Consider the following 24,121-nt stretch of genomic DNA (forward strand, 5'->3'; position numbering starts at 1 on the left):
TACAACTACCACCACTCCCTTTTAAAAACTCTCATTAATACCTTTAATTTGATACCCATATCGTACAAACACATTCTAGTCACCCCTGGTCCACCTTTATGGCGGTATCTCGAAAAGGCGTCCACCTATAGAACTAAGCCAAACGCCCTTTTAAAATACTCATTAACACCTTTCATTTGATACCCATATTGCACAAACGAAATCTAGGGTCGCCCCTGCTCCACCGTTATGGCGATATCTCGAAACGGCGTCCACCTATGGAACTAAGGATTACTCCCTTTTAAAAATACTCATTAACGCCTTTCTTTTGATACCCATATTGTACAAACTAATTCTAGGGTCACCCCTGGTCCACCTTTATGGCGATATCTCGAAAATGCGACCACCTATACAACAACCAACACTCCCTTTTAAAACCCTCATTAATACCATTAATTTGATACCCATATCGTACAAACACATTCTAGAGTCACCCCTGGTCCACCTTTATGGCGATATTTCGAAACGGCTTCCACATATAGAGCTAAGGCCCACTCCCTTTTAAAATACTCATTAACACCTTTCATTTGATACCCATATCGTACAAACAAATTCTAGGGTCACCCCTGGTCCACCTTTATGGCGATATCTCGAAACGGCGTCCACCTATGGAACTAAGGATTACTCCCTTTTAAAATACTCATTAACATCTTTCTTTTGATACCCGTATTGTACAAACAAATTCTAGGGTCACCCCTGGTCCACCTTTATGGCGATATCTCGAAAAGGCGACCACCTATACAACAACCACCACTCCCTTTTAAAACCCTCATTCATACCTTTAATTTGATACCCATATCGTACAAGCACATTCTAGAGTCACCCCTGGTCCACCTTTATGGCGATATTTCGAAACGGCTTCCACATATAGAACTAAGGCCAACTCCCTTTTAAAATACTCATTAACACCTTTCATTTGATACCCATATTGTACAAACAAATTCTAGGGTCACCCCTGGTCCACCTTTATGGCGATATTTCGAAACGGCGTCCACCTATAGAGCTAAGGCCCACTCCCTTTTAAAATACTCATTAACACCTTTCATTTGATATCCATATCGTACAAACAAATTTTAGGGTCACCCCTGGTCCACCTTTATGGCGATATCTCGAAACGGCCTCCACCTATAGAACTAAGGCCAACTCCCTTTTAAAATACTCATTAACACCTTTCTTTTGATACCCGTATTGTACAAACAAATTCTAGAGTCACCCCTGGTCCACCTCTATGTCGATATTTCGAAACGGCGTCCACCTATAGAGCTAAGGCCCACTCCCTTTTAAAATACTCATTAACACCTTTCATTTGATACCCATATCGTACAAACAAATTCTAGGGTCACCCCTGGTCCACCTTTATGGCGATATCTCGAAACGGCGTCCACCTATGGAACTAAGGATTACTCCCTTTTAAAATACTCATTAACATCTTTCTTTTGATACCCGTATTGTACAAACAAATTCTAGGGTCACCCCTGGTCCACCTTTATGGCGATATCTCGAAAAGGCGACCACCTATACAACAACCACCACTCCCTTTTAAAACCCTCATTCATACCTTTAATTTGATACCCATATCGTACAAGCACATTCTAGAGTCACCCCTGGTCCACCTTTATGGCGATATTTCGAAACGGCATCCACATATAGAACTAAGGCCAACTCCCTTTTAAAATACTCATTAACACCTTTCATTTGATACCCATATTGTACAAACAAATTCTAGGGTCACCCCTGGTCCACCTTTATGGCGATATTTCGAAACGGCGTCCACCTATAGAGCTAAGGCCCACTCCCTTTTAAAATACTCATTAACACCTTTCATTTGATACCCATATCGTACAAACAAATTCTAGGGTCACCCCTGGTCCACCTTTATGGCGATATCTCGAAACGGCGTCCACCTATGGAACTAAGGATTACTCCCTTTTAAAATACTCATTAACATCTTTCTTTTGATACCCGTATTGTACAAACAAATTCTAGGGTCACCCCTGGTCCACCTTTATGGCGATATCTCGAAAAGGCGACCACCTATACAACAACCACCACTCCCTTTTAAAACCCTCATTCATACCTTTAATTTGATACCCATATCGTACAAGCACATTCTAGAGTCACCCCTGGTCCACCTTTATGGCGATATTTCGAAACGGCATCCACATATAGAACTAAGGCCAACTCCCTTTTAAAATACTCATTAACACCTTTCATTTGATACCCATATTGTACAAACAAATTCTAGGGTCACCCCTGGTCCACCTTTGTGGCGATATCTCAAAACGGCGTCCACCTATGGAACTAAGGATTACTCCCTTTTAATACCCTCACTAATACCTTTAATTTGATACCCATATCGTACAAGTACATTCTAGAGTCAACCCTGATCGACCTTTATGGCTATATCCCTAAATGGCGTCCACCTATAGAACTATGGCCCACTCCCTCATAAAATACTCTTTAATGCCTTTCATTTGATACACATGTCATACAAACACATTCCAGGGTTTCCCTCGGTTCATTTTCCTACATGGTTATTTTCCCTTATGTTGTCACCATAGCTCTCAACTGAGTATGTAATGTTCGGTTACACCCGAACTTAACCTTCCTTACTTGTTTTTTATTAACTTATGAACAGTTAGAATGAGTTAAATTTCGAAATTAGTTTCTTATAACTGGCAGTGATACGCATCCCTTGATACCATTTTCGACCATATCCGACCAATTTTCGACATGAACAATAAATGGCCTAAACAGTCTTAAACGAGTAGAAAATATAGTAACGCGCCGGACGCTACCGCCGCCGCTCCGATATTTTTGACATTCGGCGGCGGCGTACGAAAAACCGGCGTTTATCGGCAGCGTATATCTCTAATACACGCACACTAGTCTGTTTAAATATACATAAATTTCTGTTGCAGTTGAATGGTGATTTTGGTGATTGGATTGGTTTGCTGCTTTGTTAGTCTTCATTGTATTTTAGTCTGAAAATTTGTCACTAAATACGTGGATTTACAGTTAAATATTGAGTCACACAATAGATTGTGATGAGTTTTTTTTATTTTATTTATTTATTTTTTTTTGATATTTTGCTCATCAGTTCAAATGCATTTCAATTTAAATATATTATTGTGCCCAAAAAAGTACTAAGAACCCAAAGGGAGATTTGGAGATAAAAAAACCCAAAAAAAATGTTAATCATGAAAAGTATCCAAAATTTTGGTGATTTCTTTTGTTTTCTACTAAATGCTTTCACGCCTGTCATCAGGCTTGACATTGAAAATTTGAATAAGACATTTTGTTGATTTAAATGAAGTTGGGTGTTTAAATGACTTACATAAATGTAATGAATAACAAAATATTGAACGTGCTTGAATAGATTGGACGTTCTTCATGCTAAAGTAGGGGCATGCCATCTTAAATGTGTCCAGGACTTGGCATGCTGGATTCTTAATAGTGCATTGCATCTGCATAAATCTTTATTGCAAGAAGGCCACACTTCGGCTTCTATTGCTGCAAGACTCTTAATGAGTGGCCAGAGTAATAAATAAGGAATATAAAGTTCTCTAGGTGGTTTGATTCAAGTTAGTTAGTCCCAAACCCATTCCCACTTTCGCTGCCAGACCGTACTCCACTCTCACACCGATATCGACTTTCACTCCAACTCCCACTCTCACTCTCACTCCCACTCCCACTCTCACTCTTACTTCCGATATCAATCCCACTTCCACTTGCACTTAAATTCCTACTCCCATTATGATTCCCACTTCCACCCCTAACTTATTCTATTACTACTCCCTCTTCCTCTCGCGCTCAGGATCCCTCTACCTCTCACTTAAATCCCTCATATAGGGAATCTCTTTCTAAAACATTGAATACTATATGAAACTAATGCTATATAATAATACTATACGAAACAAACGCAATAATTAATATACATATGTATAAGTATATATATTGTATATAGATACATAGTTCAGACGTTCTCGTTTAGACCATATTCCCCCCTGCGACGTATCTACTATACCAGTAAACAGAGATACATATTTACCATATTGAACTTTCTTCAAAAAAATGTTTGTATCTCCTTGCTTCTCCCACCACCTCAAAATGTTTGATCACTCTCTCTTCTCCGTATCTTGCCATTTCGCTTTTCAGATTTTTGTCTTCCACTCGCTTTCTCTTTCTCTCTCTCAATCTCAGTGTATTGTTCTTCATCCTCGTCTATTCTCCAGCTTCATCTCCTTCCTTTCCTTCCCTCGAATTTTTCCAGTTATATCTCTGTTTCTTTCCTTTCCCTCACCTCTCTCTACCTATCTTCCACTTCTTCTTCTCTTTCTCCCAAAAGGGATTAATCACTATAGTTTTGGAATAATAATGATTTCGCGTGCCACAATAAGCTGATCGATAATCGAGTATCATGCTGAAGCAACACTCATGGTCATATCAGCTTGCTTCTCCGACTAAAGTGCAAAGGATACCAGACATGCTCTTTATCAACTCTTCGCCTCAGTGTTTAAATAGTGCGAGGGGTAGTGCACTGATTTCCAGCGTTTCGGTATGTTTTAGCAGGGATATTTCCATTTTCTGTATGTCATAGCAGGGATATTGTAGTGGAACATATAACCGCGGACAGGTATTGAGGTGTAGGGTTAACTACCAATGTGGGGAAGTATTCCATCCATAACTTGAACCTGTTCTGTACTTTGGTTATCACGACGTCATTATCTTGCAGCAAGAATCTAACCCGTTCTTGAAACCTTAAATTCCCCCGCGGAATTTTGTGATAAAATTTTCGAGTCTTTTTTTTATCAGCCAGCAAAGCAAATCTCCTTCAACTCAAGCTTGTCTTCGAGTCACGATAACGTTACCGTGTATCGGTCTTCCTGTGCCAGTTTTGTAGAGTAACCATATGACAGCTCGTTATTCCTCATCATAGCAGTAGGTTTAGCGGCTTCTTATAAACCTGCAGTGTACGTAGAGTTGGTACTTATTAAGTGAGAAATGTGCTCCAACTTATGAGGTTACTTGTCAGGCCGCCGAATGCTCCCACAGATGCTGGGCCGAATAATAAGCTAGTATATTTTCAATAAGAAGCTTTTTCGCTACAAACTTTCCTTCGGTCTTTGGGTTGGCTTTCATTACTTCATAGAGACGTGTGCCCAGCTTTATTCTTACAATATAATGTCAGTCCTCATATATATTTGCAAGTTTCTCTTCGAAAAAGTCTGTTTTGAAACGGATGGCAGCGCTACGTCCGTTCACAGCAGAAAACAACAACGCCGTCAAGGCGAATTCTTACTTTCACCACAAAACCAAAATGTGCCTCCGACTTCTGCTTGCCTTCTATTCAAAATATAAGCCCTCAAATCATGGTCCTTAAAATGTTTGCCGTTTTAACTCTGACTACAATCACCCAGGCTGTGTGTCTTATATTACGTCCTCTCAAATTATTTTTTAACCGCCCAAAGTGAAGGCAGCTATGAAATGGAAGCAATTCGGTGCCAGGAAGTTATTTTTTGCAGGCATTTTCAACGGTGTAAATGTTAAGAAGCCAATCTTAAATTACTTCCATTCTCTTTGTCCGATACTCGATAACAAAACTTCTTCACTCTACCTACATTAAATGCCAAAATGCCATCATATCCACCCAAAACATACCAATGCACCTATCGATACAGCTCCGACTTCTAGCCGAATAATACAACTCAGAAAGCACTAAGATGAGATCTGTTACCTCTTAAAACCGCCGTTTTACAAATCCGACAACTTACAACAGACGAGTAAAGTATAATTTTTAAAGAAGCGAGCGTCATTAGATGCATTTGGACCCATTTTTACCCCAACTTACTCACGGATGGATGGAGCTGGATGACGTAGAAGATTTAACGAGTTCACACCACATCGTTCACAAATGGTGCTATTTTCAGGAGCGTACTAAACAATATTCAACAAATTCTTTGAGTAGTTGTTGTTGTTGCAACCACAAAGTGATATGATATCCGGAATGCACGGCTACAAGCTTTTTCTGGTACTACGCCGATTCACGGGGGAATGCGTTTTTTATCAATCGAACCTTAGGGTCTGTGTGCTTTGCTCGCCTCTTACGACAGGCTGAATATTCTGTCCTCTTTAACCCACTATGGCCGTGCTCGTTTGCTTGATCAATACTTCCAGTACAACAAAAACAAAACACGTTTGAACACCACTTTACAACCAACGCGAAAACTTCCCCAAAGCTCCGTTGACAAGAACCAAATCCATTGAGCTCCATGTGTTTTTGTTCTAGTGGTACCAGATTTTAGTCATCAAGTCAAGGCTCTTAGGCGAAACTAAAGCAAGATAATTAACCCTCCGTTCGCCCAAATTCTTACCGGCTACAGCTAGAAAGGCTTTTTACCGACTTTAATTTTCCCACGATGTTCATCAATAATCGCTAATACCACATTACAATAAAATTTCTATATCGCATGTAACGGAATTTTTCTACGCAAAACCCTCCCCTCTTAGCTCATCATCAATTTAGCTCAAAACAAATTCCCACACTTGTAACGGTGATGGGTGCTACTTCTGCTAAGGGGTCGTGCGAAAAATCACCCTTCAGCATAAAAGCCAATTTGCGAATTTGCAACCCTCCAACAACAATAAAAATGCAAGATGAAAAAATAAATCGACTAAAGCAAACAAAACGCAAATAGGAAAAGAAGGCAAGCAAAAAATGAAAAGCGCAAAAATGTGAGTGCACTTGGCTCGCCAACAGCCAGTTAGGATATCCTTACGCAATTTTTGCACGATTGTGCTACGGGTGTAATGTGGAGTTTACTTGTGCACACACACGCACACACACAAACACGCACTGCCAATTTCAATAAACAGCAATGAAAGTACAAAGGTGTGGGGCAAGTCTAACAAGTGTTGTTTTTTTTTTTTTTGTTCTTTTGTAACTCAACAAATGCAACTCCACTCCACTTTTTGCCTGCAATTGCATTCTTGTCGCACACAATTGCATGCGGTATGATAAAAGTGCAAAGTGCAAAGGGTGCGATGACGCGTGTTTTGACTTTTGCTTTGATGATAATATATTTTACAATCGCTTTGAAGGATTTTGTTGTTTTTTTGGTGTCGGTATTTTTTTTTTGATTTCTAGTGTTATTCTTTATTATGCAACGAAAGTGCAACAATTTGCACACAAAACGAAATTGACATGGTTGTTATTGTTATTGTTTCGTGAGCATAGATTTCAATGGAGTGTGAAGTATATTTACATTTGTCAGAGTGGCAAGATAATGCATTTGCATTTGAAAAATAAATATTTAAATGCGTAAAAACAAACATTATAGAGATTTAAATGCAGATATAAAAAAAATAATAAATTCTAATTTCGGGAGAAACCGAGCAGTATATACAAAATTTTTTATATTGAAGTGCAAATCACAAAACATATACCTAATTATATATGGGGTATTCCATCCCATTTCGACCAATTTTGAACCCGACCCCTTTAGAATTGGCTGAAAGTTTTTCTTCTTTTTCTAGCTTACGAAAGACGTTTTTCAAAATTTTTAAAAATTTTTTCACCCAACTCAAAAAAGTTATGAATTTAAAAAAAACACCGTTTTTGTTTTCAAAATGCTAAACTTTTTCAAAAACTGACCGCTTCGCATCTTTTTTTTTGAAAAAATTTGTTTTTAAATGTATTTTTCGAAAAAAATATAAAAAAAATTTTAAAGTTTTTTTTTTTTTTTTTTTGTTTTTGTTTTTATCGGTCTATTGATAAATCATTCAAGGTTCGAATCGAGCTCAAGGCCAGAACAATAATTTTTTTTCTAATGATAATTATTGTTATTTTTTTTATTTTTTCTAAATTTGAAAAATTGTATTTTGTTTTTCAATTAAATAAAAAAAAAAATATCGGCCCACTCCGGGATTAGTTGGTATATGATTGCAGAATTTATTGAAGTTTTTTATGAGAAAAAAAAAAGGCTAAATTCGAAAAATCTCGAAAAACTGAAAAATTACATTTAAAAATAAATTCAAAAAAAAAAAAAAAAAGATCCCAAACGGACAATTTTTGAAAAAGTTATATCATTTTGAAAAAAACACCGTTTTTTTTTAAATTCATAACTTTTTTTGAGTTGGATGAAAAAATTTGAAAAAATTCTGAAAAACGTTTTCGTAAACTAGAAAAAGAAGAAAACCTTTCAGCCAATTCTAAAGGGGTCGGGTTCAAAACTGGTCGAAATGGGATGGAATACCCCATATACACTGAAACTTTTTTTAAATTGAAGAAATTTTTTTTTTAAATGTTTAAAGAATTTCAATGGTCCCCTTAATGAATAAATTTTGAATTAAAATTTTTCTCAGTGCTACAATATTTTTGAAAAAATTTTTGCTGTCAATTTGTTAGTGTAAATTTGAATATCATACCGAAGTGCATTAGCTTCATATGGAAGTGCTTTTTCTTTTCATTTTCATATGAAATTCAGGCACTTTAATATGAATCGAATTTATATGTGAGGGCATATAGGAGTGCTATAAATTTTTTTTTATTTATTTATATACAAATTGTGAATTTGGATCTGTGCTTATTATTTAGGGCAATACAAAAACAAAAGTGCTATCAGTGTATGGCGGCCGCCGTGGTGTGTTGGTAGCGTGCTCCGCCTACCACACCGTATGCCCTGGGTTCACACCCTGGGCAAAGCAACATCAAAACAATTTTAGAAATAAAGTTCTTCAATTAGAATAAAATTTTTCTAAGCGGGTCGCCCTCGGCAGTGTTTGGCAAGCGCTCCGAGTGTATTTCTGCCATGAAAAGCTCTCAGTGAAAACTTGTCTGCCTTGCAGATGCCGTTCGGAGTCGGCATAAAACATGTAGGTCCCGTCCGGCCAATTTGTAGGGAAAGTCAAGAAGAGCACGACGCAAATTGGAAGAGAAGCTCGGCCTTAGATCTCTTCGGAGGTTATCGCGCTTTACATTTATTTTTTTTTATCAGTGTATAGGAATTGAGCAGCTCTGATTATATACAATGTCTGGCTATTCGAGATGGGCTTGTTTTCACTTAGTTTTCCCTCAGAAACTTTGGAGTTATGATCGTCCAACAAAGTGCCCAAGTCGCTTCTTCGGTGGAGTTAGTGGCATCAATTAGTCACACCTTTCTTTCAGCGGAGTGTGGGCGGCCTCTTCTTCTGCTTCCATAGGCAGATTCCGATAATAATATTTTGTTAGACGGAGCATCGTCTTTTATGCGCATAATATGACGCCAACAGCGTAGCTGCTGTGTTTTAATCCGCTTGACTATGTTTATATCTTCCCGGTTCTGACTAAGCTGATAATGTTGCTCAGTTTCTCAGCCGTATAAGTTTTGCGGGGAAAGCAAATTCAGACTTAGCCGCATATAGGCAGCTCTTTTTCTGCTTTAAAATCGACGAAGAGGTGAAATGTGACATGGTATGTGCTCGACGGTAAATTTACCATGTCTGAAACGGCACCAACAAGGTCCAATCAGCTGTTTCACGGTTGGCTGCAATCTTACGGGATCTAATATGCCATACTAGCAAGGCTGATTCAACGATACTTGGTTCTCAAAATCCCCCTTCTTGTGCAATGAGCAAAGAACACCTAGACTCCAATTTTCGGGCATGCATTCGTCCGAGCATATTATATTCCGAATATTTCATATATTTCCTTTAGATATCTCGCAAACATCGCATAGGCTACTCGGTAAGTTGAAAAATTGAGGGAGCTTCCTGTTCCGATAGTTTCGTATGTATCAGATTAACTTATATGATATTTTACATAGTAAAAATTGTAATGCTTCCTATTAGCCCTGCCTTAAGACACTCTGAAGTATTATTACTTGCTACCGCTGCTGTTTGTAAACTTTATTATTATTGGAAAGCATGTCGCATATTAAAAAGCAATTTTTGGCAAAGTTTATTTACATATTCCGAGTCATTTGGGTCACCTCGGGTAGTGGTTGCCGGAAGTTGACCACATACAGGAAATGCGTGAGTTTTGTAATGTAGTCAAAGTTCATTAAGGATAATTTAAACGAGGCTAAACTTACATTTTATGATTGCGTATGTTTGTATGTTCAAACACAATGTATACACACACAGAAACGTACATACATATGTAGACCATGATAAGCTAATTATATACAGTTGCGGTCAATATCTTTGTAGTGGACATAATGAAAAAAATTGAATTAAAAAAGTATCTGTTGTTGTTGTTGTTGATGTTGCAGTAATTTCCCAAGAAAGCCGATTCTATGTACCGGAGCGACTCCAAACCAATTTTTTGAAAAAGCGACGTGGCATTGAGTCACACAAGTCTTGGTATCTTTCAACTGAAATCGACTATGCGCTTTTTACAGCTTCTCAAAATTGCGTATTCGATATTGGCTTGCGTTGGGCTACTGCCTACTTGACATCAACCCACAAATTTTCAATGGGGTCTATATCTAGTGTGTTTTTGGCAGCCATTCCATGGCGCTGATCTGGCTTTCCTCAAACCATCTTTTTGTTACTCCGCATTTATGTTCCGGGTCGTTGTCTTGTTGGAACGTCCAAACAAGTGGCATATGCCAGCATGATGCCCTTAAGTATATCAACATATGTATTGCCAGTCATAATTTCTTTAAACCACACCTAACCAAGGAAAGCATGCCCAGACCATAACGCTGGAACCTTCATGCTTTACGGTTTTTATTATATACTACGGATGATATTCGGTGTCAGTTTGCCACCTTACATATATGGCGTGATCCCTTTCCACCATGCATCATAATATTCTACCAATTCGAATCCAATTCAAAGTTCTTTGCCAAATCGAAGTCTTTTGTACATGCGTTTTAGTCAACTACGATACTTTCTTTGGAATGTGGGCATCCAAGTCGTGCTCAAGCAAACGCCAACGAGCAGTCTCAACGCTTGAAAACACTTCTAAGGCATATATAATCTCAGTAGCAGCAACAAATGGATACTGTTTTGAGTGTCTGTTAACGGACTTAACTTCTTTTACCGACATTGCTGGTTTCATTCCACGCTTTTTGCCACTTGGTTGGGACTTGATGGCATAACGTACCATGTTTTTAAGCCAACTTCTTAGGCCCGGTTTTTCAGTACCAGTTCAGTTCAATTTGACAGTTAAACTACGCTTAAACTTATTCTGCAGTTTTTCCGTTTACTTTAACTGAAGTTCAAACTGAGCTGAAGTGTTCGACCTGGCAGGAATTTATTCTAGTTAAACTTTCAGATATTTGCGTCCTTTCGCAATGGCGTTAAATATACCCAACAAGCGTTGGAGCTTGAGTGCCATTTATGCTCATGTTAATAACTTCATGAGTTGTTTCGAAACAGTAGCTCCTTTTGAATCATATTGTTCTCAGCAAAAAAGGAAATTTTTTATAAAACAAACAATTCTATTAATTAAGTTGAAAAAACGATAGTTCCCAACTTGTGATTTTCTAAATGGACTCAAACGTAAAATTCCAATACTACAGTATTTTCACGAAAATAAAATAAAATAAAATAAAATATATATAATTTATTTATAATTAATTACGCTTCATTACTGCTAACAACCAGATGTTCAATTCTCACAATAAACAGCTGTTGGCTTTGGTGGTACCACCTTGGAGATTTTTTTTTTTCAACTCCACCTCAACTCGATATCCAATGTAGGATATCAACTGGAGAAATGTGTGGGATACTCTTATGAGAGCTGTACATTTCTCAATATCATTCAAAGTTTTGATTATAATTGGATAACAATAATGGCGTAGGAGATCCACTCGAGAACTATAAATTTTACAAAATTTCTCAAAGGTTGAATATTGATTGGAGAATGAAGTTAGATATCAACTTGAGACCTAACTGGTTTAAGAAAAATTAGATAATGATGTCGGCTACCAAACTCCGTAGCCAGATATATATTTCTCTAAAACTGGGAGAAATATTTTTCCAAGATTTTTGGGTATTTTTGCCGTATCTACAAATTATCTATATCAGAGCAGCTCAACCATTGTACACTTGCAGCGCTTTTGTTTGTGTTTCGCCCTGAAGAATTAGGCACCGAAATTCACACTTTGAATACAAAAAAATTCATAGCACTCCCATATGAACTCACATATAAATTCGATTAATATGAAAATGCCGGAATTTCATATGAAAGTGCAAAGAAAAAGCACTTCCATATGAAGCCAAGGCACTTCGGTGCGATATTCAAATTTACACTAACAAATTAACAACAACAAAAAACCATCAAAATTCTTGAAACATTTAAAATATTATTTCTTTTTTTTTCACTTAAAAAGGTTTTAGTGTACATATAATTTGCTATATGTATTGTGGTTTGCACTTCAATATAAAAAAAATTTGTACAGCCCTGATCTAGGTAATAAAAAAACAATGATGCCGTACAAAAAAGCCTACTCCAAAGGCGACCTTAAACTGTGATTGAACAACTGCTCTGTGCTTTAACTGAAGTTTATGTTTGACTAGAGCTTAAGAAAACTTAGTTTAAGCTTAACTTAACCAACTACTGATAAACCGGGCCTTAGTTTAATGTATTTTACAGTGCATACTGAAAAACTTTTCTGAAAAAAACTTGACCACTTGAATGAAATGAAAGCTATAAGCACACCTAAGATTTTGAACGCAACTGTGAATACGTATATTTATTGTAGGTAGTACTTTTATATACAAATATGAGTGTTTCATAATTTATAGAAGCCCACTTAATTGACGTGATTAGTTATTTGGGTTAAAAATATGTGGAAGCCTATTTATAAATACTAGAGTTCGCCCAGTGTTTGAAATTCAACCACATAAGCAGTTAAAATAATATATACAATTTTTATTGTTCATACTTAACGATATTTACCTTAGTAAGAAATAGAGTTATTTATTCTAAGATGGCTTTAAAGTACTTTTTGGACGTAATGTTAAAAATATAAGAAACTACACTATTAAACTAAACTAAGAAGCTATTTGTTCTTATAAAAAGTAACATTGCAAAACAAAATTCTCAAAAATACTATGGCTACTCTGGTAAAAAAAAAAACATATTCCAAGTTTGTTTGTAGCTAATAAAATGCTTAATGACTACGTAGAACTTCTTTATATACAATATAATAATAGGAACATTCGATGGGTAATATAATGAATAAGTAAGCTCAAAATAGGGAAATTTTATATTGCTCTGGCAGGAAGGGTATGATTTAATCAATCTGCTTCTCGTAAACAAAAGGTAGGAAAAGGAAAGGTAAGGTAAGGAAAGGAAAGCAAAGGGAAGGAATGGAATGGAAACGAAAGGAAAGGAAATGAAAGGAAAGGAAAGGAAGGAAAATCAATGGAAGGGAAATGAAAATAAAAGATATGAAAGGAAAGAAAAGTAGAGGAATGGAAAGGAAAGGAAAGAAAAGAAAAGTAAAGGAAAGGAAAAGAAAGGAAGGAAAGGAAAGGAAAGGAAAGGAAAGTAAAAGAAAGGAAGGAAAGGACGGAATATGAATGGAGGAGAAATGAAAGTAAAAGAAAGGAAATAAAAAGAAAATTAAAAGAAAGGAAAGGAAAGGAAAATAAAGAAAAGGAAAGGAAAGGAAAGTAAAGGAAAGGGGAAAGGAAAAGAAAGGAATTAAAGGAAAGCAAAGGAAAGAAAACAAAGGAAACAAAAATAAAAGAATAGAATGGAAAAGAAAGGAAAGCAAAGGAAAGAGATGAAATAGAAGGAAAGGGAAGGAAAGCGAAGGACAGGAAAGCAAAGGATATTTGGACTTAATGCAAATACAATAATTAAAATCCCAAATTTTAGCATATTAATTAAGAAATATTTTACTTACCTTCTGTAAACAAAATTATGACAGTTCTTTTTAAATAAAATTTTACTAATAAGACTTATAGCTTATGTAAATCCACGTTTTATTTAATGTACTATTTACAGACAGATAACATAGGTTTTCACTTTGGCACACGTATCGGTAAACTAATTAAATTAATTAAGCTAAAGTGAAAGAACGCCAAAACCCCTTTTGGTGCTAACAGTATAAAATAACAACAAAAATACAGTAATTTTTCGAATATTCAGAAAACATATAAAACCAAAAACAAAGACTACATTTTTACGCCGTTATTCTCTTGGAAATGATTTCGCTTCACTCATTCTCAATATAGAGTATACAAAACCAATACTAACCCCTACTTTGAGTATTTTTACCAACAATAAATTAGCATGCTTACTTTCTTTTGTTTTTATAAACACTTGATGCATGATCAGATATGTATTTTTGTTTCATTTTTATTGTTGTTTAATTTTTCCCTACAAAGCAACTCCTCGGCCATGCTCACGATTCAGCATAGTACACAAAAAGCAAGTACACAAACACACAGCGTGTCTATAGTATTGTCACGGATATTAGCATCACTAAGCTATACCATCACTAAGGCCATGCTAAGCGATATTTACGTCAATAATCAAATCATGTATACACATATATAAGGCAGCTGAGAGATGTCACACACAGATGCATTTACTTATACGCCTATGTGCGCGCGAGAGACTGTAAACTACAAACATTCACATCAATAATTCAATCTTTATGTATCTACATAAACGAATAAATAATTGCGTCTACACATACATATGTACCATGTACGAATACGAGCAGCGGAGAGTTAATGCGCAAACACATGCATATAGCTGAGAAGTTTGAGAGCTCATGGACAATGCTAGTAGATTCTGAAAAAATGCGAACGAGGAAACCAAAGGGTATAAAAGGCAACAGATGTAGAGGCACTGGAATTCAGTTTGAGTTGAGCTATCAATCAGTTTGATTAAGCACGCGATCTGGCGGCCAATAGTAGAGTTTAATTTGAGTTATCAATCAGTTTGGTTATTAAGCCAGCGAGTAGCAAAGTATAAGTGTTATTGTGAAGTACTTTAATAAAGGCCATTTTTCCATTATTCAATATTGGAGTTATTTATTCAACAGTTTAGTGATTCGAACTTAGCAGAGGATTGCAAATAAGAGGATTTGCAAGTAAATTCGTTACAGTATGAATAAATTCATGTGTAGTGGTGTGACTTTTATGTTAATGTAAATTTTTTATATTAAAATGATTTTTCAAATTTTTTTTTATTTACGGATAACACTGCACCTCATTTCCTATCAATACATATATAATTTGTATACCTTAGAATTATAGTATAACAGAAAACGGTTCCACATTTTTTTATCTTGTCTATTTATATAAGTTAAGTTATGATGCCTATTGCACATCTCTGCTAAGTCAACAATATGCCTAGCTTCTCCACGTAGCCTTAAACAACTAGTTAGCAACCAAGTCAAATGGCAAGGTCAATTGATGCTGAGCAAAACAAACCAACAAATGATCATCGCTTGCCTAACAACAATCCAACTCAAATGCCCATCGCTTGCCTAACAGAGCTTGCCCAACAACAGCGCAACTAATCGCACAAAAGCACTACGTGACGCTACCATAGTAACATCATGAAGCCAACAGCATAACAAACCCACTGCATACGATCACAGCACCGCAACATCATATGCACGGGCTTGGTATGCAACCCAACGGTAGAACAAGTAATCGCGCGTGGTTCTATCATAGCAACGGCAGGTTTAATATCCAGCCCAGCAACGCACTACACAATGTCACTGCTTGCGCTTGCTTACCATAGCAACGTTATGGTTGTAGGCAGGCATAAAGAGAAGCGATAAAACTGATCGCGCGACGTCGCTGCTTGCACTTACGTAGCAACTTGCACTTATCATAGCATCACATGTGCTAACAACAACAACTGAATGTGCGACCGTTTTACATATGATAACAGCAGCAGCAGAATGGCATTAGGAAAGGTATTTAAGGAGGCATCATTGCCTTTCGAGGGTAATTCAGTTTTATCAGAGAATTTGCACGCTCAACTACTGAGTCGCTTAATAAAGTGTATTAAAGCAAAGTGTTGTGTTGTGTTATTTATTTAAGGAAAGCAAGGACCATAAGGACCTGCATAACTTATATAAGATTCATGAATGTTGTATGTAAGAACTCGTTTGGTATATGTAATATGTATTTGGGGCTTACAGATCATATACATGAAATATATATATTTTTTTCATTCAGTCCTTTCTGCGCAATTCAACTAATTTTCCACCTGTTTCTTATTCTCTATATTCTAATGCAATCTAAACATTATTTTTGAACACTTTTCACTCGAACGCCTTTTACTTCATTATCATTATGATTCCCCCTCTGTATCAGCGCTAGTTAATATTTGAATATTGTATTGCAAAAAATCAGATAAAAAATGTTTCTCCACTTTTATGATTCCAACTTCTATTATATATTCAACGTGCATAAGTTTTGCAAATTGTGCGCAAATCTTGAATTTTATTTATTTTACGTGATTGTTTTACTGTTTACGCACATTTTTTCACTTAGTTAAACGTTTGCTAATAAAACAAACCAACTGTCAGATTAAGCTAAGAAGCGACGATTTTATTTTTTAAATCATTCATAAAAATATAATTAAACTACTTAAGTTTGTGTGGGAGAAATTTTATAGAAATCAGTTACACAACGAAGGCGGACAAACGAATGTGATTGCCGTTTCGCATACGCAATGATAGCACATTTATGCTATAGCATGCAGAACCCTGGTCTACATGATTTTGAAAAAAGTCAGTTTTCCCGTTACTTATAGGATGATTTCGGAATCATTTCGGGGCCATTTCCGGATTATTTAAAGGGTATTACAGAATCATTTCACGGTTATCCACTGGTTGTTACGGGGTTGTTTTTGGGCTATTTCTGAATCACAGCAGGGATTTTTGGAATCATTTTGAGACTATTTCAGGATAGTTTTCGGATTGTTTTTGGAATCAGATGTGATTATTTCGAAACTTTTCGGGATGATTTTTGGTATAAATTCGGGAGTTCATGACTTTGTTCGTAATAATTTGAGCCCTACTTACAGATTACTTCGGGATTGGTTGGGGACTGTTTCGAGATTGTTTTCGGGATTGATTCCGACCTTATTTCTATATTACATAAGCACTATTTAGGACGCCTTTCGGGATGGTTTTATGAACCTTTTCGGGACTTTTAATAAATTTTTTAGTACAATTATACATTTCAAGCCATATAAGCCTGGTTCAGGATCTTACAGATAAGCTGAATGCGGACTTACGCTCGATTATGGAGTGGTCTAGGTCAAACCTTCTGTGCCTTAATGCTCGAAAATCATATGTTCTTCCAATCTATAAGGATAAGATCCACTTTTCTGATATCCCACACCTTTATATCGGATCTGCAAGAATTCAGTTAGTCGATAAAGTACGAAATCTAGGCTTTGTAAACAACTCTAAGTTGTCCTGCGAAGACCACGTCAATCAAGTTGTGGGTAAAATCTATTATACATTGCGGTGCCTTAGGGTGTCATCAATTATCGTACCTTCTGATACAAAGAAAAAGCTTATTCTGTGTCTTATTGTACCTTACATAACTTACTTTGAGGTCGTTTATAGCAATTTAGATTCTGTCTCCCTTCATAAACTCAGTGTTGCCTTCAACCACGCTACTAGATATGTACACGGTTTAAAGAAATTTGCTCACTTATCTACGTGGAGAAACTCACTTCTTGGATGTGACCTAATAAATTTTATCAAAGCGCGTAGTTGCATTTTTATGTTTAAATTGCTAGTTTACAAAAAGCCGGGTTATTTGTACGATAAGCTTACGTTTTACAAAAGCACACGCTCCTCTAATTTTATTCTTCCAAAGTTTAATTATTTAACCTCTTCCAGGCTTTTCTTTGTTAACGGCGTTAGGCTATGGAACTCCATTCCACAGTCTTTAATGAACTCAATGAGAGAAAATAATTTTAAAAATCTTATATTTGACTATTTTAGTGATCAAACTGCATAACACGGTTTTTATAATTTTGTGTATCTTATATTTTTAATTTTTATATAAGTATTTTCATATACATAAGTTTTATGTTTGTATTGCGCAATAAAAGATTTTAATCTTAATGTGCTAATGTATTAAAACTAATAACTAATAAATGATGAAATGATGATGATGATTTCGGCACCGTTAATAATTTCGGGACCGTTTTTGTTTGGGATCTTCCTGGAACTGTTTCGGATCAGTTTCTCGGGTGTTTTTGTAATAATATCACCGAAAGCATTTCGTGACTATTCCAGCACTATCTAGAAATAGTCTCAAGATTATTGTCGAGAGAATTTCAGGACTATCCTGGCACAATTCGGGATAATTTCGATATTGTATTGGGGACTATTTCAATACAACTTAGAGATCACTTTGCAAAAAAGTATTTCAAATTAGTATTGGATTACAGCTTTTTAAGAAATCCAAAATATTATTCATTCTATGTATCATTATGGGTCTATCGCCGGATTATTTCGCGATTGTATGCGCTTTTATGTCGGGATTTTTTTGGGACTGTTTCAAGACTATTTTATGGACTGTCACGAAAATGTTTTCAGGATCATATCGGGGTATGTCGCAATAACTTTATTGTGTTTTTGTTTTCTTCGGTCGCGAGTATAGTCTAATTTTTCATATAACAGTAAATGTCGTATGTCGCATATTATGAAACTTCAAACTTCTAGCTAATAAAACGAAGAAAAATCAGTTGCATGGGAGATATATGCTATTGTTGTCCGATCAGGTGCACTCCGGCAAATGATTCATCGTACACCCAAATATACTCCTTCACCAAATTTCAACAAGTTATCTCAAAAACTGATGGACTAATTTGCGTTCAAACAGACATACGCTGTAATTATTTATGGGCCTATTTCTTCTCCTTTAAGGACTTGCAATTCTCGAGATTGGGAGCATACTCAATATACAATTTCATTTTCATGAATGGTATACAAATCTGGTTTAGCTAACCAAAGACCTTTCGAATAGTATAAAGTCATTTCTGGCTCTGTACTATTTTAAAATTTTGTCGATCCGTGTTATTTTTTTTCGAATATGAACTTGGCACCATCCTACACTGCTGTAGGAGTTATGGATAGTTATACCGTTAAAACTAAGTCAAAATTTGTTTTTTGTTAGTTATATTTACCCCTTCGTCTAGGATACCTAATTAAATATTAACTGACTACCTACTATAAAAAAACCCTCTAACCACTTAACCCATTATTAGCCAATAGACCATTTTTACATATATACAGAAATACATACATGTGTCGCGCTTTTTGTCACCATACTCATTAAAGAGGTGTGATTTTAATGTCATCATTGTAATGAAACTCAAACCAGTTTTTGTTTAAATGAGTACATATGACTGTCCACAAATCCGCCACTGACCAGCAGGACAAGCAAATTACTATCATTCCCTATTCTAATTGTTTGACCTAAAGTGACCAGGGTGTTTATATGACTTTCATACAAACAAACCACTTTTTGCATGCATAATTAAATAAATACATACATACGTAATTATGTAAATTTGTTAATGTTAATATGGTAAACAATACCTGTTTATGTGTAAAGGTGAAAATGTATGTAGATATGTATGTATGTAGTACAGCAATATGTAGCCCTCATTTAGGTGGTCAGCTTAAGCTTGTTATCCTTCGTAGTGTGTGTATGTTAAATCAAATGGTTAAAAATGAACACCAACTGTAGGGGAAGTACAGAGCAAGGGGTGTTTCTACGTATGCGTGTGGACAGTGGTCAGTAAAAATGACTTTTTAAATAGTTTATGGTCATTTGTGTTGTGGCTAATTGTTTGTAGGGATTTGCGTAATTGATGTTAAGTAGATATGGTGTGAAAGGATAATTATTTTTTTTTTGTTTGTATGTATAAAGGCAAACAGGCATTGTAGAAATCAAATAGGTGCGTGTGTATAATCATAAGTGTGTCTACATTCAAGCTCATAATGATTATGTTGTATGTAAATTTGTTAACAAGCGAAAGTGGAGTATTGAATTTGTTAAGCGATTTATTTGCTGTACACCTGCACTAACTCGACTCTAGTCGATTAAGGCCTTTGAGCGCTAAATTTCTTTCATATTGGAGCTGTGAGGAATACGTTTTCTACTTTTAAAGCCAGTTGCGAATCCACGGGGGAGGGGCTTGGAACGACTTTCTTTTCTTTTCATACTTACACTTTTATACGTCTTAGTTTTCTTTCAGGGAAGAAGACCCGCTAAATTTGAACTAACGGTAGTTTTGGCGTAATCGTATTTATGCATAGCCCATCAAAGGCGACGTATCCGTAGAGAATACGAATACAACTCTAATTGAAAAAAAACTGTTTGCTCGGAATTTTATTTCTCTCCTTTATGGTGTAAATGATGTTGAGATGTTAGGTTAGGTTGAACTGGCCGGTGAATAAAGATCTCACATAGACTGAATGTGTCCATAGTGTTACCAGAATTTGTCTGACAACCAAACGGAAGAACCCCAATCAGGTGCCAGGGCATACGTTGTAGAAAAACTCAGTCTTCTTGGCAAATGCTAACAGTTTTCTAGGACCCAGCTTAATTGCTGTCTCGAGATCTGGAAACTGTGCCGCCCCTAATAGCTCGAGCCTTGACCAGGCGAGTGCAGTACACGAACATTGAGAGTGCTCAAGCGTTTCTTCCTGCAGCTTATACTTCCTGCACTTGCTGTTACTGACGAGGCCTAACTTGTAAGCATGTGACGCCAGACCGCAGTGTCTAGTCAATATGCCCATCGTGGGCCTTAAGTCTTCTCTCTTCAGAGATATGAGCCACTTTGTGAGTCTGATATCGTAGGATTTGCGCATGATCTTATACATTTTACAGCCCGCACTTTTGTCCACGCCTTTCCCGCTTGATGGATCATATGCAACTCCTGTCTCCTTTTGATTTCTACCAAGCAGACTGTGACGTCCATTGTCGACTCAGCGAGTGTTGCACCCTCCTTTGCCAACTCATCGGCCTTTTCGTTACCTTCTATCCCTTCATGACCGGGAACCCAGTAAAGATGTATGGTCTGGCCTAAGCGAAGTTTGTTGAGATGTCATAAGGAGATATTTCTAGGTAGTTGAGAGCGCGTTGTTTTGAGAGGCCTGCAGCTTTCTCTAGTTTTTTTCATTTGCAGTGATTTCTTTGTCTTTGCCACAGGTAATACCAGCGAGAGACTTGATGATATTGTTACGGCTATGTACCCTAGAGGCATTTGCGGCAGCATATATCGAACGTCACATTCAATATTTTCCGGTATATGGCAGTCGGTAGAGTAATGCCACTGACATGGATGTACAATAATAGAGACATTTGCTTCGTCAACATTGTAAATAAGGTCACTGATAATATCAACTTATGCGAAGTGAAACAACTGTATAGACTTAGTAGATAATCGTATAGCTCGTCTATGAAAGGGTCAAGGTTCGTTGCCGTCAGCGTGCGAAACAATGGTGGCTCCTTCGCTCAAGTAATTTGCGGTTAACCTTTCAGGACATAGATATTTCTTAGTCTTGCAGTAACGTGCAGTGCTTGACTAGTTCGAAGGCTTTCGACGAATCTCTGGTTTAGTCTGCAATCTTTCAGCAATTAAAAAGGTGGGCTTTGACAGGTTGAAAATATGAACTAGTTATCTGAAACCCTTTTTGCGAAGGTATTTTAGCATCGGCTAAAACACCGTCTGGTTCACTGTTTTGGATGGCATTCTCGATGAATATTTGAGAGGTATTCTTCATCGCATATGATTTTTTTGTTCGTGATAGTGATCCATCTTGATATTTGGAAACTCGAATTTTGCGCTTATCTAAAGCACGGTAGGCATGCCATCAGCCTTTTACAATATGGTCGATCTGGTTGCATGTTTTTCGATCAGGTAAGTGACATTTAGTTTAATGCTCTTTCTATATTTAAACTTCCTACTGAATGTGACCACATGTTTGGCAAAGCCTATCAGCCTCTATATATAAATTAATATTTGATATGACCACGTCGAACCATCTAGGTTACACAACCTCTCCTTCCGTAAGCAGCCTTTAATCACCAGATAGTTCATAGTGGTATCAGGATTCACCTCGCGATGGCGGGAAAGCCATAAGGACATGTTCTGCATATGAGCGATCTTTCAACTCAAATTTGTAAAATCAATATTTCATTGTAAAATAGATCTGCTGATTTTTTAAAATATGGGGAAGGAGGTTAGCTTACTTTTCTCACTATTTGAAGACTTCTTAAGAAACCTCAAGGCATTAATTATTTTATTATAGTTGAATAACACCGTATTTTTACTTCCTTTATATTAGGTCCGTTGCATATTTGTCAGTAAAATGCAACAAAAAATTTAAAAATCTTGCATGATACATTTTTGAGAACCTCCTCATGGGGCTACAGTCTTTAAAGATGAAACAAACTTCAGAATCCCATTACAATGTTACCTAACAGATACAAATACAGTGGTAAGGAAAGTGATCAGGATATTTAGAAATCTTTGCAAAATGTATAGAGGTCTCCTGGAATCCTACCATGGACTTTCAAGGAGGTTAGGTTGAACTGGGTAGTCAATAAAGACTTCACGTAGACTGAATGTGTCCATGGTGTTCGATTTTTAAGCAAAATCCCATTAATCTAGACATTAGATCAGGTCACCATAAAAATATCCATTATCCAGTGAGTTTTCTATTTCCCATCACGCTCAATTCTCACGGGAATCGGGAATATTCTGGATCACTGAGAGACTTGAGAAGCAGAGGTCGTAATATTTTTGTACACATGAGCTGCGATAGGAAGATGTCGCCGCTGTGTTTCATTTAACTCATAGTTGCCGTCATCCAGGGAGTTTTACAGCGCCGGCTCACGCTTAATTCTCACGGGAATGCTCTGGATCATTGAGAGGCTTGAGAAGCAGATGTCGTGAAATTTTCGCACACGTGAAATGTTATAGGCAGATGCCGCCGCTGTTTTTAATTTAACTCATACGGCGAAAGGCAACAGCACAGACATCTATTTTTGAAAAAGTAGGTTTATTAAAGGCAGCGTTGCCAAACTAAAAAGAAGTAATTAACAAATTATATGGCTCACAAATAAAAGGAACATTCCGCTGGCGCCCGCGGCGAGATATTTAGAAACTTCAAACCAAAGGAGGGAAACTTGCGATCAAGTTTCAGAAAACTTCACATTGAGTTACATACTTGAAATCTTAAAGATAGTTCAGAGAACTGAGGCAATGAAACAAAAGGATCGATCAAATGGATTGACATTTTAATCGTATTTCAGAAGCCGAGGGGGAATAAAAATATGATAGATGGCGCACCAATCGAAGTATAAAGAAAATCGCAAGGAAGGGGGGAACGGTGCAGTAAATTTTTAAGAGAGTTACCATTGATCTAGAAACTTTAAATTTCACGTGGTTCATCGATTAAATTATACTCTCTCGTGGAAACCCAAGCTTTGCTAACCTGTCAGAGAGCGCCCACATCGTTAGCCTGGTAAACGCTCATCTTGCTCGCAAATCGTCTTGCTCGCAAATATCTACCGGCTTTATGCTCAGTATTCAAGACCAAGATGGGTTTATCTGGTTATACAAAGTCTTAAAATGTATTTTAAAACAAGTAAGGGAGGCTGAGTTCGGCTGTAACCGAACATTACATACTCAGCTGAGAGCTTTGGAGACAAAATAAGGGAAAATCACCATTTAGGAAAATGAACCTAGGGTAACCCTGGCATGTGTTTTTATAACATAGGAAGGTATTAAAGAGTACTTTAAAAGGGAGTTCTATAGGTGGACGCCTTTGTGAGATATCGCCATAAAGGTAGACCAGGAGTGACTCTAGAATGCGTTTGTACCATATGGGTATCAAATGAAAGGTGTTAATGAGTATTTTAAAAGGAGTGGGCCTTAGCTCTTTAGGTGGACCCCTTTTCGAGATATCGCCATAAAGGTGTACCAGAGGTGACTCCAGAATCTGTTTGTACGATATGGGTATCAAATAAAAGGTGTTATTGAGTATTTTAAAAGCGAGTGGGCCTTAGTTCTATAGGTGGACGCCTTTTAGAGATATTGTCATAAAGGTGGACCAGGGATGACTCTGTAATG

Source organism: Eurosta solidaginis, chromosome 3, assembly GCF_040869045.1.
Source record: "Eurosta solidaginis isolate ZX-2024a chromosome 3, ASM4086904v1, whole genome shotgun sequence".
Lineage (NCBI taxonomy): Eukaryota > Metazoa > Arthropoda > Insecta > Diptera > Tephritidae > Eurosta > Eurosta solidaginis.